General features: G+C 46.2%; 1 protein-coding gene across 1 annotated transcript in view; it reads right to left on the reverse strand.

The window, feature by feature from the left end:
- ABAT (4-aminobutyrate aminotransferase) overlaps window positions 1-11,833 on the reverse strand; it is an 81,116-nt gene extending 69,283 nt beyond the window's left edge. The window contains exon 1 of the mRNA XM_036409752.2: window positions 11,690-11,833. The gene's annotated coding sequence lies outside the window, so the exon portion shown is untranslated. The remainder of the gene's footprint in view (window positions 1-11,689) is intronic.
- Between the last annotated feature and the right edge of the window lie 7,183 nt (window positions 11,834-19,016).

Raw genomic sequence — 19,016 nt, forward strand, 5'->3', positions numbered from 1 at the left:
GGTAATAAAGAATGCATCCTCAGGATACACTGTATCTATAAGAGCAAGCAAGGATCTCTGTGAGAGATGGATGGGTGACTTGGGATGGGGTAATGATTAAGAAGGGCACAGGGGCCCTAGTTGGTTTGGCTCAGTGGATAGAGCATTGGCCTAGGGACTGAAAGGTCCCAGGTTCAATTCCCGTCAAGGACACAGGCCTGGGTTGTGGGCTCGATGGCAGCCAGTCAATGATTCTCTCTCATCATTGATGTTTCTATCTCCCTCTAAAATGAATAATATATATATATATATATTTGTTTTTAAAGAAGGGAACAGGGCTTGCTATTTTTTTTTTATTTTAATCCTCACCTAATTATGTTTTTTTATTTGAGAGAGGGAGAGAGAGACATTGATCGGTAGCCTCCTGTACATACCCAGACTGGGGATTGAACCTGCAACCTTTTTGTTGTATGGAATGGTGCTCTAATCAACTGAGCATCTGGCCTGGGCTATTTCTGGCTCTACTTCTTGATCTTGTTGGCAGTTACATGACAATTAGCTCCGTAAAAAACCACTGAGCTGTTCCTTCTTTGTGTACATGTTTCTGTGTGCATATTATATGATATAAGAAAATGGTTTACAGAAAGTATTTGGAAAAATGCTAATATGCCTTCTGATATAGCAATTTCTCATATAGAAATTTATCCTATGGAAATATTTGCACATGTGTGAAGTGACTGTGTACATACATGGTTGTCCACTCATGCTTCCTTTGTAATGGCAAAATATTGGAAACAACCTAGAGACCCACTGATGGGGATAAGTGTGAAAAGAAATAAGAAAAGAGCTCTGTAACATATTAAAAATAAAACAAAGCGCCAGACTGTGACCATGTTTAAAATACACAGCTGATTGTAGGGAGCAGAGGAGATGAGGATAAGGGTGGAAAATTTACTTTTTTTGTGTAAACCCATTTGTACTGTTTGTCTTACCATGCACTGAATCACTCATTTGGGAAATAATTATTCTCAAAAAGCAAAATACATACATACAGACCAGGTGAAAGGCATGGAACAGGAGGAGGAGGGAGTTCAACCTCTGGCACTTGGAGGTCCCCAGTGAAACCCGTGCTCAAAGACTTGGGTTTGAACCTGGGCAGTTCCTGGTTCATGTCCAGATTCAGGTTCTTCCCATCTCTGTGACATTGGCCAAGAAAGTTAAAATGCTCTGACTCTGTTCCTCATTCACAAAAGAGGACCTTACCACCGGGGTTATTGAGAAGATGAAATCATATAACCCTAACAGAGCCAGAAGTTGACAGGCAGAAAGCATTTGACCACGTTCCCTCTTTAAAAAAAAAAAAAAAAAAAAAAAAAAAAAAAAATATATATATATATATATATATATATATATATATATATATATATATATATATATATAGTATAAAATTTACTTCAAAGAGGAAGGGAGAGAGAGAGAGAGAGATAGAAACATCAATGACGAGAGAGAATCATTGGCTGCCTCCTGCATGCCCCCACTGGGGATTGAGTCTGCAGCCCAGATATGTGCCCTTGACTGGAATCAACCCAGGACCCTTCAGTCTGCAGGCCAATGCTTTATCCACTAAGCCAAACTGGCTAGGGCTGTGGTTGGTAAACTGCGGCTTGCGAGCCTCATGTGGCTCTTTGGCCCCTTGAGTGTGGCTCTTCCACAAAATACCATGGCCTGGGCAAGTCTATTTTGAAGAAGTGGCATTAGAAGAAGGTTCAATTTAAAAAATTTGGCTCTCAAAAAAAATTTCAATAGTTGTATTGTTGATATTTGGCTCTGTTGACTAATGAGTTTGCAGACCACTGGCTAGGGCAACGTTCTCTTTTTAACTAAAAAACAAAAAACAAAATCAAAATACACACACACATATTTCAGAGATGTAGGGAGAGTGAGAGATAGAAACATCAATGATGAGAGAAAAATCACTGACTGGGTGCCCCCTACACACCCTGTCCTGGGGATTGAGCCTGAGACCCGGACATGTGCCCTGACTGGGACTTGAACCGTGACCTCCTGGTTCATAGGTCAATACTCAATCCTTGAGCCACAGTGGCTGGCCAACCAAGTTCCCTCATAATATCCAATTTAACAGTCATCAATGTAATGTTGCCCTTTTACAGATGAGAACATCGAGGCCCAAAAGTCCTATCTCAGGACTCTCAGGGGGCTAGCAATACATCTGCTTTCCAAATGCCTGCCTTTTCCTTAACCCCATAGGAGTGTCTGAGAAGCAGAGGCAAACCTAGGCCCACAGCAGGATCGCAGGGTTGAACTTGATCGATTCTTGCAAATGACTTGAGTTGCTGGTGGGCGGTTGCTGCTGAAAGGAAGCGCTTTGGACTTTCTCCACCTACGACTGGTTTTACAAGAACTGGGCTATTATAGTAAAGGGATAAGACAATATTAATCCCATTGATTGATGGGTAAACTAAGCCCAGGCAAGACAGTTGTCCTTTCTGAGTCTCCACTTCCACCTCCACAATTAGACCAGTCTTTCCTCCCAGGGTTGCTGTGAGCCAAGGATGAACAAATATACAAAACCCCAGAACAGCCCTAGCACCCACCAGATGCTCAGCAAATATGAGCTGCCATTATGTAGGGGCCATTGTCATCAGGAGGGACAGAGCCTGAGTTGACTCTGCCCAGGGTCTTCTGGAGGGACAGAGCCTGAGTTGATTCCACCCAGGGTCTTCTGAATGTTTCTTCTTGTCCTATAGCTTAGCATCACCCTGGCAGCCCAGCATGGAGCCCTCCTGGACCCTGTTCCCAGGTCAAAATGCCCCTGCTCTTCTGCGTGTGGTTCTTCCCTGAGCCCTGCTCTCAGTCCCTGGGAAGGCTGTGCACTTAGGGCTGGGGCGGATGCCAGGCATGCAAATCCGCAAGCAGGCAGCAATTTGCACAAATGCTCCGTGGTGTGCTCATTTCCAGCCTGTCCCCAAACCAGCGCTCAGCCTGAAAAGCCGGCGGAGAGCTATTTACAGCTCTGGGCAAGGGGAGGGGAGGCAGACTCTATTCAGCACATCTAGCCCAGGTGGCGGCTTGCTCCTTTGGCTACTGTAAGAGGCTGCGCGGTCAACCTTGCCCTGAAGGGGCTTAGAGGTCCTTAAAACGTTTGCTCCAAGGCCAGCGATCCACCCCAGGGGGACTGTCTGGTTCCCTCATTAAATCCACGCAGAGGCAAGTGGGAAAAGGTGTCCCTGGCTACCTCCGACAGCTGCCAATGGATTCTAAACATGTTGAGGAAGGAAGGGCTACAAGAGGCCTGTCAAAACCGCTGACAGCTCTAGCCTCTTTGGCATTGCTCCAGTGCAGGATTGATAAACTATGGCGGCGATGGTGGGGAAATATCTGGCCCCAGCCTGTTTAGCAAATAAAGTTTCATTAGAACACAGACATGCCCATCCGTTGGCATGGCCCATGGTTGCTGTCATGGTACAGACAGTCGAATAGTTGCAATAGAAACTGTATGACCTGTAAGGCCACAAATGTTTACTATTGTCTCCTTTAGAAAAGAGTTGCCTAGCCCTAAGCAGGTGAAGGCCCCGCCAGCTCACCTTCTATCAGGATTCTCTGTCTGATCTTCAAATCACGTCACTTCTATGTTAAAACCCATGATTCCCCCTTGGTCTCTGGGTTAAGTCCAAGTGCATTATCATAGGTTACCTGGCTGTCCATGATCTGGCTCTCCTGCAGCTCCCCTCTCCTCATTCAACCACTCTGTGCTCCAGCTAATGCCTCCCCCATACTCTGAGCATTGGTTTCATAAAAAAAAAAAAAAAAAAAAAAAAGGAGAATCTCAATGAAAAATTATGCAGTATCTACATACAATGCAAACCGTCACACTATCTGACTCCGGCCCTGTTCATTATCTTCAAGCTATTTTCCCCAACTCTTTGTAATTTGTTAGGAGACTGATAGACAAGCAAATTCTATCTAACAACTGTTGGCCCCATTTGCCACTCAGTTCAACATTCCTTTACTCCACAGACAATTATGCTTTATTTGACTTTTCCTTTGAACCAGTTCTAGCGTCTGCCCAGCCCCCTCATTGAATGAGCTTAGTAACATCCTTAACAAGTGTTCGTTTTTGTATCTGTATGGGAGTTATGATTTTATCCTTTTTTCCCTTGAAGATTTTCTTTGAACAGTTTTGCAGGAAGTTTCTGAGCCTCTTTGTTCATATTTTCTTTGTTGAGACCTTTCCTTCTTTTCTGTCTTTTTCTCCTGGAAGTTCTTCCCCAGAGTCCCCAGGGTCAGGTCAGGGGCATGTAATCTCTTTCTTCTCTCAGCCTCTATCCCCCGCCTTCTCCCAGTTACTCATTTCACTGAATGGCAGTTGTTTGTGGGCCTTCCGTCTGCCCCCAGCTAGCCTAGAAGATCTTCTGGTGTAACAGCTCTCTCTCTCTCTTTCTCTCTCTCTCTTACTCACACACACACACACACACACACACACACACACACACTTAGTACTGTACAGGACACATGGAAGTTGTACAATAACTGATAGGCCAAGGTTGTGGGTTCAGTCCCCAGTCAAGGCACATACTAGAATCAACCAGTGAATGCATCAATAAGTGGAACAATAAATTGATATTTCTCTCTCTGTCTCTCCCTCTCTCTATTAAAATCAATCAACAATTTTTTTTTTTAAAGAGTGAGACCCTGTTTTTCTTGTTTAACACCATTTACATGATGCTAACGTCTGGCATTTACTAAGTAGTCAATAAACATTGAAAACAGGAGAAGAATAAAAGAATACCACTTAAGTTCTTGTTCTTGGTCCACTTTTAAGTCATCTTCCCTTCCTCCACTTTTGAAGAGCAAACCTAGCAGCTTCAGAATGCTACCCTCCACTCCGTATGTTTGTGTATCACCACTGTGCTGTTTCAACCCTGCTGGAGCCTGCTCACCACTAAGGAATGGATGACTCCATTCTGCCTCACGGTCATCGTATGACCTTGAGTGAGGCACTGCTCCAATGGGCCTCTATTTCCCTTGGGTCAAACAACGGCGGTTCAGACATTCCAAGAGATAAAGATATAAATGACCAATAATATCTTAATGATGTCCTGCCCACACACCATTGGTAGTGTTATCTTTGAGTTGTGAGGGTCAGAGATATTCTCTTGAATCCCCTCCAGATGCTGCTCAAGTGCAGATTTGCAGTCTGTAGGCCTGGGTGGGGGGCAGGGCCAAGAGTGTGCATTTTGGACCAGCCCCCAGGTGATGCGATGATGCTGGTTACTGGGCCTCACTTCCAGTAGCAAGGTGCTAGGACATCTTTGAAAGAAATTGTGTGGCCAAGGAACAGATTTCCAGCATGCTGCCGACAGTCCAAGGGAGTAAGTGTTGACATTGGCAATGAAGGCCATGGGACATCTGAGAATGGAGATCTGAGGTTGGCGAGGTGGGGAAAGTCTGGTGCAGGTTGCCAAAGGACATGGAAACTGGGTGGGAGCAGAATGCCAGGCCAGTGATACTACTGAAGCACAAATTCTAGTGGCAGGGCCCAGCAGTCTTTAATACACCATCCAGGGGATTCTGATGCTAAAGCATGAGACCCATTGTGCCAGGTGCAGTAGACTACTCCAGCTGGGAGACTGGTGTTTTGTTTTCCCATAGTAGAATTTCAGGCTCATGTCCAGGTCCTGTAAATTACATTCATACACTCATCCATCCATTCACACACATATCCCTCAATTTACCCAACCAACAAAATGGTGTGCCCATCCTTCCTTCCATCCATCCATCCGTCCGTCCACCCACTCATCCACCCAACATTCAACAAATGTGTCCTGAATGCCCACTGTGTAGTCTCTGAGGCACAAGAGAAATGACTGAAATTATAGATACACACACCCGTGTTAGCTTCTAAACCAGTAACTCTCAACTAGGAGCAACTTGGCTCTCCGGGGGAACTGGGCAATGTCAGAGTCACTTTTGGTTGTCAGAACTTGAGGAGGAGTGTACAACTGGCATCTAGTGGGCAGAGGTCAGGGATGCTGCTACACAGTCTAAATGCACAGGATGGCTCCACAACAGTGCCAACAGTTTTGAGGTTAGAAACTTTGCTCTAGACTGTGAGACCCTTGTGGGCAGGAACTGCATTGTAGTCACCTTGAATCCCAAGGTCACAGACAGTGTCTGACCCACGGGAGCTGAGCAAATATCTAAATGCAAGAGGAAATGGCAACACAAAAATACATTTAAATAGAACTCTTACAACCCAATGAAATGATAAATAACCCAATTAAAAATGGACATTTCCCCAAAGGACATATACAAATGGCCAACAAGCACATGGAAAGATGCCCAACATCGTTGGTCATCAGGGAAATGCAAATCCAAACTACAAGCAAATACCTTCACACCTGCTAGGATGGAAGGAATAGTAATAGTCATAGTCATAGTCATAATAGTAATAATGACAATACAGAAAATAATGTGTTGGCAAAGATGTGAAAAAACTGAAACCTTCACACATTGCTGGTAGGAATGTAAAATGATATAGTTTGGCAGTTCCTCAAAAAGTTAAGCAAAGAATTACCATATGACCCGGCAGTCCCACTCCTGTGCACGTACACCAAAACGTTAGAAACAGGCCTTCAACCCAAAACCTGTCCACACAGTTATAGCAGCCTTACTCACAATAGCTAAAACTTGGAAACAGCCCAAATGTCCATCACCTGACAGATGGATGAACACGCTGGTCTATCCATACAGTAGAATATTATTTAGCCATAAAAAGGAATAAAGCACTGACACATGCTACAACATGAAGAAGCCAGACACAACAGGCCACGTGTTTCACGATCCCATTTGTGTGAAATATTCAGAACAGGCAGCTCTATCTAGTCTGAAAGCAGATGAGTGGTTGTCAGGAGCTAGGGGGAGGGAAAGTGACTGCTTAATGGGTGATAAAGCAGATCTGAATCTAGATGGTGGTGATGGTAGTATAATACTTGAAATGTACTCAATGTCACTGAATTGTACATTTTAAAACAATTAAAATGGTTAATTTTATGTCACGTGTATTTTACCATCACAAACAAATACATTTATGTGCACACAAAATGTGCATGGAGTCTCTCCTGTGTGCCAGGCACTGTACTCTGCATTTGGGACATGGGAGCCAATGAGACCAGTGTGCTTGCCACCCTCCAGCAGTTCCAGGAAGGGAGAAACACCAGCCCATAGTCCTGGGCCCCCGGGCAGCCCTGGATGTGGGTGGTGGGAGTTCAGAGGAGAAGAAATGGCCTCCTGCTGTGAATGGGGAGGACCAGGGAGATGTGCTATAAAAGACAGAACGATCTTATTATTGAAGGAATGTGTAATTAGAGGCCGCATCAGGCCGTCCTGTCCCCGCGATGAGTACGGCAGTGAATGCACGGAGCGTCTAGAAAAGCAGGGAGCGTTGGACTCCAGGGAGAAGGAAAGAGAGCAGTCACCCTCAGAACCCTGTCCCCTGGACTCTCTGCCGGGCGGCAGAGGAAAGTGGGGGTGCTGATCCAGCCAGCTGACACTCAGAGGCTTTGTCCTCTGCCTCCCAGCCAGGGGCAGGCGGGCAGCGAGAAGGAGAGAGCCAGGACTCACATCACCTAAGCAGGACTGTGTCCCGGGTGTTTGAACTGTGCCAGTTAATTTTCATCATAACCCAGTGAGGCAGGTTCTACCACTGCCCCCCCCCTCCTTTTTTAACAATGAAATTAACAAGTGTCCCCCTTTTAAAGATGGGGACATGAGACACTGAGAGGCAAAGTGGCCGTGGCCCGAGCCACCGACGCTGGTTCAGCTGCAGAGAGTCCAACCCCAGGACCCACTGGGCTGCTGGTGGAAGGACTTTCCCGCGGCCAGGGAGGCTCGGCTGCTGGAGATGAGGCTCAGGTTCCTGTGTCCTGGTCCCAGGAAGCTCACAGCCCGAGTTTCAGCCACTGGCGACTTGTAGCATCCCTTGACCACATCCCTGGAGAGAGGGACTCATGCATGCAGGTCCTCGGACCATAGCCATCCGCAGACACTGCGGCTGGGCAGCTGAAACAGCCCCAACTTGGGATTCGGCACTTGGTCGGAGTCCCACTGCCATACATATCCTGGCAGAGGGGCCCTGAACAAGTCTCAACTCCGGTGGGCTCTGTGTTGCTCATTTTTAACACCCGGGAAGCTGGCTAGGTATACCTTTTCTTCTCTTCTCTCATGAATATCTCTTGATATATATATATCCTTTCCATGCTCTTCACTCCCCTAATTACCCACTCTTGTATGTATTTACATACAGTATCTCCCCCCGCACCCCCCCCGCCGCAAATGGGATTATGCCTCATATACTGATGTTGTGACTTTATTGTTTTCACGCAACAGTAAGTTGCAGAGATGTTTCCAGGTGAGGAACGTAGATCTACATCATCCTTCTAAAATACGCTCATTTTCCCACGTGACTGCGCGGTAAGGTAACTCCTCCCCACGTCGGTATTAAAAAGCCCCGCAGTCTTGTATTGGTCGCTCTGCACACGCGTGAGCCTGTCTGCAGGAGATTCCTAGAAGCAGACCGGCTCAGCCAAAGGGCATGGCGTTTGCATTTTGAAAGACTGCCAAACGATCTTCTGGAAAAGCCTCCGCAGCTAGGCTACTTTTAAAACTGTTTAGAGGCTGCCACGGCCATGTCTTTGACCTCTAGCAGGACAGGAGGTAACAGCCTCAGAAAATCACGTCACCTCTGGGAGCCTTAGTTTGCTCATCTGTGAAATGGGAAGCCTAGAGTAAGGCACACGGAGGCAGTTGGGAGAGGGCGGTCCTGTTTAAAACGGGAGGGGTTGAAATTGTCATTAGCATTGGGAGGCTCAGGGCCTGACCACCACGACCTCCATCACACAGAGAGCAGAAAGGAGGAGCCTGAGCAAGGAGGGTGTTTCTTTCTTTCTTAAAAAAATATATTTTATTTATTTTTTACAGAGAGGAAAAGAGAGTTAGAAACACCGATGAGAGAGAATCATTGATCAGAGAGAATCACACTCCCTTCTGGGGATGTGCCCACAACTAAGGTACATGCCCTTGACTGGAATCGAACCTGGGACCTTTCAGTCCGCAGGTCGACGCTCTATCCACTGAGCCAAACCATTTAGGACATGAGGAAACTGAGCTAGGAGGGTGTTTCCAGCCCCGAATGCCTGCAGCATCCAGGATGAGAAAACCTGCTCTAGCCCTGTCTCTAACCTGCTGCCTATCTTACAGAAAACCTCACCCAAAGATGAGTATGAGAAGGCTCAGAGAGGTGAATGACTTGACCTTTGACCCCATCTGACTTTGGGGCCTGCGATCCATTCCGTATACCGCACTATCTCTGCGCAGACATCCCTCTTGTCTCCAAGTGCCGGCCAGCCTTCACTGCCTGCCCTGGCAGATGGGCTACAGGGCAGGTCATCAGTTTTTCCTAAGAGCACAGTCCCCTGCCGTTTTAGAGGTTTTATGACTTTGGGCTTGTAGTCATAACCATTGTTTCTGTTTACTGCGTGCTACACCGTTTATGGAGATGAACTCATTTTGCTCTGATAAGGACACCGAGGGAACCTGGTCACAGAGAGATTAATAATTGCCCCAGGATTACATAGTAAGCAGCAGGTTTGGGCTCTGGACCCAGATAAGAGGGGTCAGAGACCAACCTCTCAACCCGTATACACTGCGGTTCCCTCATGCTCTAACTGTTCCCCTGGGCACCTTGAATTGGGCTCCAAATCTAAAAGGAGTGTGAGGGGCCTCAGTTCCAGCTCTTGTCCCACCCAACCCCTCAGGAAGAGAAGCAGTTAGTTCTCAGAGCGTGAACAGGAAATTGCTGCAGGGCACTCGGAGCGGGAAGGATGTCCAGGGACTGAGAGGGAAAAGGCCTTGAAGGAAAGGACGTGCCTTCCTCGGACCCTGGCCACGGTTCCCGGAGCAAACCTGGCTGTGCAACTGAGGTCCTGCAGGGGTCTTGGCTCCCGCATAGTGCAAACAACCTTAGCTGCTATCCTGGGTTGGTGTAGTTTGGGCAAGCCTAAATTTGGCAGTGGGCTCAGCAAGCTCCTGGCTTTTCTCTGACAGGTGGGGACGGCAGTGCCCAGGGGTCCTGGACGTACATGTGAGGACTGGAGATAGTGTCCAGCATCCTGGAACCCCACAAGCCCTGGAGAGGCTGTGACCAGCCAGCTTTGCCACCCATTGGCTGGGTGACCTTGAGCAAGTCTCTTCCCCGCTTTGTGCGTCTGATTGCTTAACCGGCAAAGGAAGGGGCAGGATCCTGACCTAGGTGCCCTCTGAGGTCTCAGGGCTCCCGACGGGGCCATTTCTCTCTCTCCAGGGCTGACCGCTTTGGGCATTCAGGATGCACATTTTCCTGCACTTCAAGTCCCGGGGACAGCTGCAACCAGCAAGGCAAAGCTTCTTGCCTCTCTCTTCGCAGTCCCCACCATCTGGCCAGCAGAGAAGAGCTGCTCACAGCCCCCCTCAAATCACCAACATGCTGTCCCTTAGACCAGCTTCTTTGGAGCAGCAAAGCCAACCCGGTCTCCAGCCCAGTGGATGGCTCCTGCAGCACCCATCTCCCCTGGTCCAGCGCCTAGGGAATCCCACTGGGCAATGCCCAAGGAGGTGTGTATGTGTATGTGTGTGTGTGTGGGGGGGGAGGGGGGGTTGCAGGGAGCAAACTGGGGCCCTTCTTTCTGCATGGACACCCCCTTCTCTAGGAGAGGGGAAGGACTGGTGTATGTGTGGGTGGGTGGGTGTTGGGGGGCAGGAGTCTCTGCTGGTTCTGCCGCCTTAGAACCAGTCTCTAATGTCTGAGTTTGGGGGCTCCTGGAAGGGTCTCCATGCTCAGGTCCCCAGCTCTAAGGACTGCAATCACTAGGCCTCCAACTAAACCTCTTACCCTGGCCAGAGAGGTGAGATGGCATTAGGTGGAGCAGTGAGGTGTGACAGTACCGCTGGGGAAGGACGGGATTGGGTGAGGGGGGAGGTGGGTGAGGAGGGAGGTGAGTGTAAGGGGGAGGTTGGGAGGGGTGAGAGGGGGTGGGCTTGTGTGAAAGGGTTAGATAGGGGTGGGGTGAGGGGGTGACTTGGTCTGGATGGGTATCCAGACCCTTACCCTGTTTCTGAGAATAAAAGCCCCTCATCTACATCTTCAGGGGAGGAAGAGGGGAACCCTCTTGAGGAGGGGCTCACTTCTCAGGGTATGTGGGAGCCTCCATTTTCGGGGGAGAGCACACTGTCACCCCCAGGCTGAGACGACCCCATCCTTCAGAGGGGCGGGCGAAGGGGATCCAAACTGAGTGTTTAGGGGAGGGAGGGACACATGTCTCCAAAGAGGTGAGGGGACCCTAGATACCTGGGGAAGCTGGATCCCACTTTTGGAGGTGACATCTCATCCCAGGGATGAATGAGGGAGAAGCTTACCTCTAGAGCTTAGGGTCCCAAGGAGGAGCCCCCTTCTGAAGGGAAAAGGACACTATTTGCTCTCTGGCGGAGGTTGGGGGGTTGGAGAGACCTTCTCCTTTCGGGGGAGGGGGCCCAGGACTCTGGAGGATGAGGGTGGTGCTTCGGAGCGAAGACGTCGGGTTTTGCTCCCCGGGGCAGGGCCGAGGGGCTCCACCTCGACTCCCCGCGCCTCCGCGCCCCCGCGCCGCGCCCTTACCTCCAGGCCCGGCTCCGGGTGCGGGCTCCGAACTGCGGGAGCTGCTGCGCCCTGGCTCCGGCTGCCGGTCTCTGCCCGCTTCCCCCAGCGACTCCCGGGGTCCCTGGTTCCGCCGAGGCGCGCGGACCAATCAGCGCCGCCGGCCCCGGCCTCGCTCGCGCCGCAGCCAATGAGCGCGCCCGCCACGGGCCACCGCCCCCGGGGGGAGGAGGAGGCGGGGCGGGGGTAGAGTCCGGTCTCCGGGGGGCGCGGAGCCGGGGGCCTGGTGGAGGGGCCGCGAGAGCCGGAGCGAGGGCTGGAGCGGCGGCCGAGGACCCTCATCAAGCCGCGGGGAGCCTCCCTGAGGGGGGTTAGGAGCCTGTCTTAAAAAAATAAAATAAAAAATGGAGGGGAGCGGGGGAGCTCTATTGGTTGATTTCACCTCGACCTCAATGACTCCTGCACCTTTTCTGGACCCTAGGGCTGCGGGTGAGCATAGATGCCCAACTGCACTCGGCGCCCCGGAACCCGGGCTCTGGAACCCAGGAGTCAGACAAGGTTTGGTGTGGAGAGGAAGGGAAAGAGCATCATGCCCCGCCCCCTCACCTTCTTCGCCCCCCCAATGAGGGCGCTCATGCCTCTGTCACTCAGCTCAGTCCCCTGAGCTGCCATTCACTAGCACCTCCTGGCCCACCGGCTGCAGAAGGCAAAGAGCTTGTGCACTGTGGGTACAATGCAAAGAGCACTGGACCAGGAGTCCATGGTCCCTTCTGCAAGTTCTAGGGCAGGTGCCTCCACCTCCCTGATTCTCAGTTTTCTAAATGATACGTAAATGAAGACAACAGAGATAGTACCTCCTTCGTGGGCGTAAATGAGATCGGGGATGTGATGAAGGTGCTTAAATAAAAATTAAAATGCTGCATGAGAACTAGTTAATACTAAAGTGTGAATGACTGATACCCTGTAGCTTTCTGAAGGCATCTAGAAAATGATACAGTCATTCAGTGGAAAAATCGAAGACATAAGATACTTCCCATCAGAACAACATGAGGTCACCAAGTGCTCATGATGAATGAATGGTTGGTCGAATGGAGAGTCCAGACCTTAAAAGGCCAGGAAAGAAGACTGCTTTATTTCCTCCTGCTCAGCCTCATCAGGTAACTATAGGGTGTTTTTTTTTTTTTTTTGAATGTATACACAATTGACAGCTGATAGCTCAATAATGTTTCTTTTCAGATTTAACCCATTGGAATTCATAATTATGCAAAGTGTGTATGCATTTTTGGGGGACACCCTGTATTTAGTCTTCTGGAATCCTGCAAAATCCTGAGGTCCCTACTTTCTGCCTTTCACGAACCCAGGCTGCCTTATTTCTGATTAGGCAAGGACAACTGTGGGAATTAAGAATCTAAGATAGCCCTGGCCGATTTGGAGTGTCAGCATTTAGAGTGTCCACCTTCGGACCAAAGGGTCTCGGGTTCAATTCCCTGTCAAGGGCACTTGCACTTGGTTGCAAGAACCCCAGCCCCCATGTGTATCTCATGTTGATGTTTCTCTCTCTCCTCCTCCTCCCTCCTTTCCACTCTCTCTAGAAATCAATGGAAAACATGTCCTTGAGGACTAAAAAAAAAATTAAGATAAATATATAATACAAACAAATACATAAAAACTTCCAACCAACCATCTGTTCCCTTGTATAGTCTGTGACTGCAGGGACCAAACAGAAACGATAAATAAGAGTAAATAATTCAAAAGAACAGACAGGAAATAGAATTGATCTACAGTCCTGCTGAAACTGAGAGAGCTCTGTCAATCTCTTCAGTATTTTAATCTTATCATCTGGCTTACAGAACTTTATGAAGCCAGGGTTATAAATCTAACAAGTTTTCCTTAATACTTACGCCATGAAGACCATCCCCTTTATTGCCTAAGACCCACCCAAAGAAATCAAACGGTCAGTAAACATGGGAGGAATAAAGTTGTCAACAAGAAGGCAAGTGAAAGCGATGAAAAATGTCATCTATCAAAATGGTATCATTTTCATTGTTATAATTATGATTATTTGTGGATGTTTTAAGGAAGTGGACAATTTCAAGAATTGCTGATGGAAGGACAAATGATCAAAGCTTTTTCTGGGAAGAAACTAGATATTTTATTTTTAAAATCTTAAAAGTGAGTTTACCCTTTGACCTAGCAATCAAACCTCTATGAATTTACCCTAAAACAATGAATGGTGCAAAAGTTTAGTAATAAAGCAGTTTGCTTTCATTTTACTGTAGAAAAAAACACTACTAGAAACAACTTAAATGTACAACAATAGGGCTGAAGGGACACCTGCTGTACAAGACAAAATGCCTCCAACAGAACATCGGTGTCGAATGTTGAATGGGGTGGAAATCTCATCTCAAAACACTAAGTGGCCCTCGCTGGTATGGCCCAGTTGATTGTGTGTCATCCCACCCACCAAAGGATTGGATTCCTGGTCAGGGGCTGTGCCTGGGTTTGCAGGCTCAATCCTCTATAGGGGGTGTGCAGGCTGCAGCTGACCAGCTGATCCATGTTATGCTCTCATCGATGTTTCTCTCTTTTGCTTTCCTTTCACTCTCTATAAAATAAAATAAAATAAAATAAAATAAAATAAAATAAGAACAAACTACTTTTAAAAATATTATTTAATCCTCACTGGAGAATAGTCTTTCCCATTGATTTTGAAGAGAGTGGAAGGGAGGGAGGAGGGGAGAAGAGGAGAGAGAAACATCAGAGTGAGGGAACCACGTCAATCGGTTGCCTCCTGCACGTGCCCCAACCTGCAACCCAGGTACATACCCTTATTAGAATCAAACCCATGACCCTTTGGTTCATGGTCGAGTCTGTAACCACTGAGCAATACTGGCCAGAGCTAAAAAACTATTAAGTGAACAAAGATAATCATCAAAAAGTTTATTTGGTATCATTCTATTTTTGTGTGAAATCTATATAAATAGAGATAGACCAGTGCTGTCCAATCGAACTTGCTGTGATGGTGGAAATGTTCTGCATGTGTGTTGTCCGATATGGTAGCCACCAGCCATATGTAGGTTTTGGACACTTGTCACGTCACTAGTTAACTGAGAAATTGAACTTTCAAGTGTTATTGAGAATTAGTTTTAAGTTAGTCATATATGGCAATGGCTATCACATTGGATGCTAGACAGACTGATAGAAAAATAAATATCTATTAGTAGAAGTAGTTATCTTTGTAGGCTGAAATTATGGATGATTCTAATTTTACTTCATTTACATGCCACTAATTTCTAATTATTTTAAAATGAATATATACTGCTCTTGTGCTAAAATAAAATAATTAAAAATTGCCGAAACCGGTTTGGCTCAGTGGATAGAGCATCGGCCTACAGACTGAAAGGTCCCAGGTTTGATTCCGATCAAGGGCATGTACCTTGGTTGTGGGCGCATCCCCAGTAGGAGGTGTGCAGGAGGCAGCTGATCAATGTTTCTCTCATCGATGTTTCTGACTCTCTATCCCTCTCTCTTCCTCTCTGTAAAAAATCAATAAAATATATTTAAAATAAATAGAGGGCCTGAGTAAACACTTCTCTGAAGATGACATATAGATGGCCAAAAGACATATGAAAAGATGCTCAATGTCACTAATTATCAAGGAAATGCAAATTAAATCGCTATATCACCTCACACATGTCAGAATGCCTATCGTCAATATACAGCAACAAGTGGCAAGTGTTGATGAGGATGTGGGGAAAAGGGGACCCTCTTGCACTGTTGGTTTGATTGCAAATTGGTGCAGCCACTATAGAGAACAGTATGGAGATTCCTCAAAAATTAAAAATAGAACTGCCATGCGATCCAGAAATTCCACTTCCGGGTTTTTATTGGAAGAAAACAAACACTAATTTGGAAAAATATATGGACCCCTATGTTGATTGCAGCATTGCTAGTAATAGCCAAGATATGGAGCAAGCTAGATGCCCATCAACAGATAAATGAATAAAGAAGATGTGGTGCATATATACAATGCAATGTTATTCATCCATAAAAGAGAAAAACTTCCATTAGCAACAACATGGATTGACCTATAGGATATTATACTAAATGAACTAAGACAGAGAAAGACAAATATATTTATTTGTGGGAATCTAAAAAGATCAAGCAAATAAATAAACCAAACAGAAACAGATCCATAAATATAGAGAATAAGCTAATGGTTGCTACAGGGAGGGGTGGTGGAGAGATGAAAATAGAAAATAAAATGAAATGAAAAACAAAATAGTGAAGTTTAAACCAAATGCAGCCCAACTTCTGTTTTGTATGCACCCTGTGATATAAAGTGGGTTTTGCATTTTAAATGTTATTAAAAATGAAAAGAAGAAGAATATTTTGTAGCACATGAAAATTATATAAAGTTCAAATTTCAGTGTGCATAAATAATGTTTATTTTGGGACACAGCTGAACCCACTCACTTAGGCATCGTCTATTGCTGTCTTTGTGCTACAGCGGCCAAGCTGAGTAGCTGAGACAGAGACCATCTAGCTTGCAAAGCCAAAAATATTTACCATCTGGCCTTTCTAGAAAAAATGTTGCCAGCCCTGGTATAAGGCAATCAGGGGAAACAAAATGTTAGAGACCTCATTTGTCTATTCATTCATTCATTCATTCATTCATTCATTCAACTACATATTGAGTCCCTGCTATGGGTGAGGACCTGACCTGAGCATTTGGGAGGAGTTGCACTGTTTCTGGTTAAACAGAGGTGTGAGAGGGATATTTAGGAGCCAGGTGCTTTGCAAGCTGATTCTCAAATAGCTTCATTGTGAAACTTGCAAAGAAAACTGTCCACAGGTGGAGAAAGCCCTTCTCACATTAGCTTCCCTTGCATTTTCCACAGTTCTGTGCTTTCCCTGTGGGGCTGCTGGGGACAGCAGGTGCCTTCCAAGGGATGTGGAGAATGTTTTGCAGAGGCTGGCTGAGGTCCAGTATGGGAGCTCCTTTCAAAAGAGCAGCTCTGGTTGGGAGGGCTCCCAGTGGCCCTTCAAGAGGAGAAACAAGGGCAATGGAGTGTGAGGTTCTAGGGGGGCCAGCAGTGTGAGCAGGAAAGACCCTTAGAGAGCGGCAACCCATTGCACAGACCAGAGATGAGGATTAACTTGCCCACAGCCAGATTAAAATGTGTGCCTTGCGGAAACCGGTTTGGCTCAGTGGATAGAGCGTCGGCCTATGGACTGAAAGGTCCCGGGTTCGAATCCGGTCAAGGGCATGTACCTTGGTTGAGGGCACATCCCCAGTAGAGGGTGTGCAAGAGGCAGCTGATCAATGATTCTCTCTCATCGATGTTTCTAACTCTCTATCCCTCTCTCTTCCTCTCTATAAAAAATCAATAAAATATATTTTAAAAATGTGTGCCTTATTTCCTAGGTCCGTGCTTTCCTCACTCCCTCTCTGCTCACAAAGTAAAAAAGGGATGTCATAGAGGGCCTTTGGGTGTGATGGAAAGGGCACTAGTGCAGGATCTGATATTGAAGTATCACCTCACAATGGCCATGTGACATTGAACAAGTCAGGTACCCTCTCTCAGCCTCTGTGTTTCCATCTATCAGGCGTCCTCAAACTTTTTAAAGTGGGGGCCAGATCACGGTCCCTCAGAGAGCTGGAGGGCCGGACTATATGAACTACTAATTCCTACTGTAATACCTCGGCTGCGCTCACTGCCCAAAAAACCTGGCGGGCCGGATCAGACTCCTCTGCGGGCCGCATGTGGCCCGCGGGCCGTAGTTTGAAGACCCCTGAATAGTTAAAATATCTACCACAATATTCACATGTTAAAGAATGAATCAAAGACCTAAATACCAGACTCAAAACTAGAAAACTCTTAGAAGAAAACATAGGGAGAAATCTTCAAGACCTTGGATTTGGCAATGGCTTCTTAAATATGACATTAAAGCATAAGAAACAAAAGAAAAGTAAGTAAATTGGAATTCATCAAAATTTAAAGCCTTTTGTGCATTGAAGGACACTGTCAAGAATGAAAAGACAACCCACATAATGGGAGAAAATATTTATATATCAGAAAAGAGTCTAGCATTATAATCTCTTATAATTCAACCACAAAAAGACAAACAACCCGGCTCAAAAATGGCAAAAATTTGAATGAACATTTCTTCAAAGAAGAAACACAAATGGCCAACAAGCCCATGAAATGATGTTCAACATCATGCATCATTAGGGAAATGCAAATCAAAACGTCAGTGAGAAGCCACTTCACACTCACTAAGATGGCCTTAATAAAAGGATGGAAAATCATATTATTGACAAGAAAGTGGAGACATTGAGACCCTTATACACTGCTGATGGGAATGTAAAGTGTATGGAAGACATTTTGGTAGTCACTCAATAAGTTAAACATAAAATTAGCATATGACTGACTACTCAACTGGCATGGTTCAGTGGTTGAGCGAAAACCTATGAACCATGAGGTCCCAGTTCATTCCTGGTCAGGGCACATGCCTGGGTTGCAGGCTTGATCCCCAGTGTGGAGCGTGCAGAAGGAAGCCAACCAATGATTCTCTCTCATCATTGATGTTTGCATCTCTCTCTTCCTCTCTGAAACTGATAAAAATATATTTTAAAAATTACCATTTGAACCAGTAATACCATTCCTGTGTATATATGGAAAATAATTGAAAATAGGTGTTCAAACCAAAATCTTGTATATGAATGTTCATAGCAGCACTACAGTAGCTAAAATGTGGAAATAATCCAAATGTCCCACCACTGATGAATGGCTAACCAAATCGTGGTATGTCCATTCAACAGAATATTACTCAGTCATTCAAAGGAATGAAGTGCTGATACATGCCACTAAATGGATGAACTTTTTTTTTTTAAAAACACATACTGTATGCTCCATTTTAATGAAATATCCAGGATAGATAAATCCATAGAAACAAAAATTAAATTAGTGGTTGCCAGGGCTAGCGGTGGGGGAATGGGGTGTGTCTGCCTAGTGGGGTTTTCATTTCAAAACTATATAATGGCGATGGTTGTACAATATTTTGAATGTATTTAATGTCACTGGTTTGTACACTTTAAAATGGTTAAGCCTGGCTGGCTTGGCTCAGTGGATAGAGTGTCAGCTTGCGGAATAAAGAGTCCTGGGTTCTATTCTGGCCAAGGGCACATGCCTGGGTTTCAGGCTCGATCCCCAATGTGGGGCGTGCAGGAGGTAGCCAATTGATGATTTTCTCTCATCATTAATGTTTCTATCTCTCTCTCCTTCTCCCTTCTTCTCTGAGATCAATAAAGAAATATAAAAAAAATAACATGGTTCACATGGTT

Source organism: Pipistrellus kuhlii, unplaced genomic scaffold (genome assembly GCF_014108245.1).
Source record: "Pipistrellus kuhlii isolate mPipKuh1 unplaced genomic scaffold, mPipKuh1.p scaffold_m20_p_4, whole genome shotgun sequence".
In the NCBI taxonomy this organism is placed as follows: Eukaryota; Metazoa; Chordata; class Mammalia; order Chiroptera; family Vespertilionidae; genus Pipistrellus; species Pipistrellus kuhlii.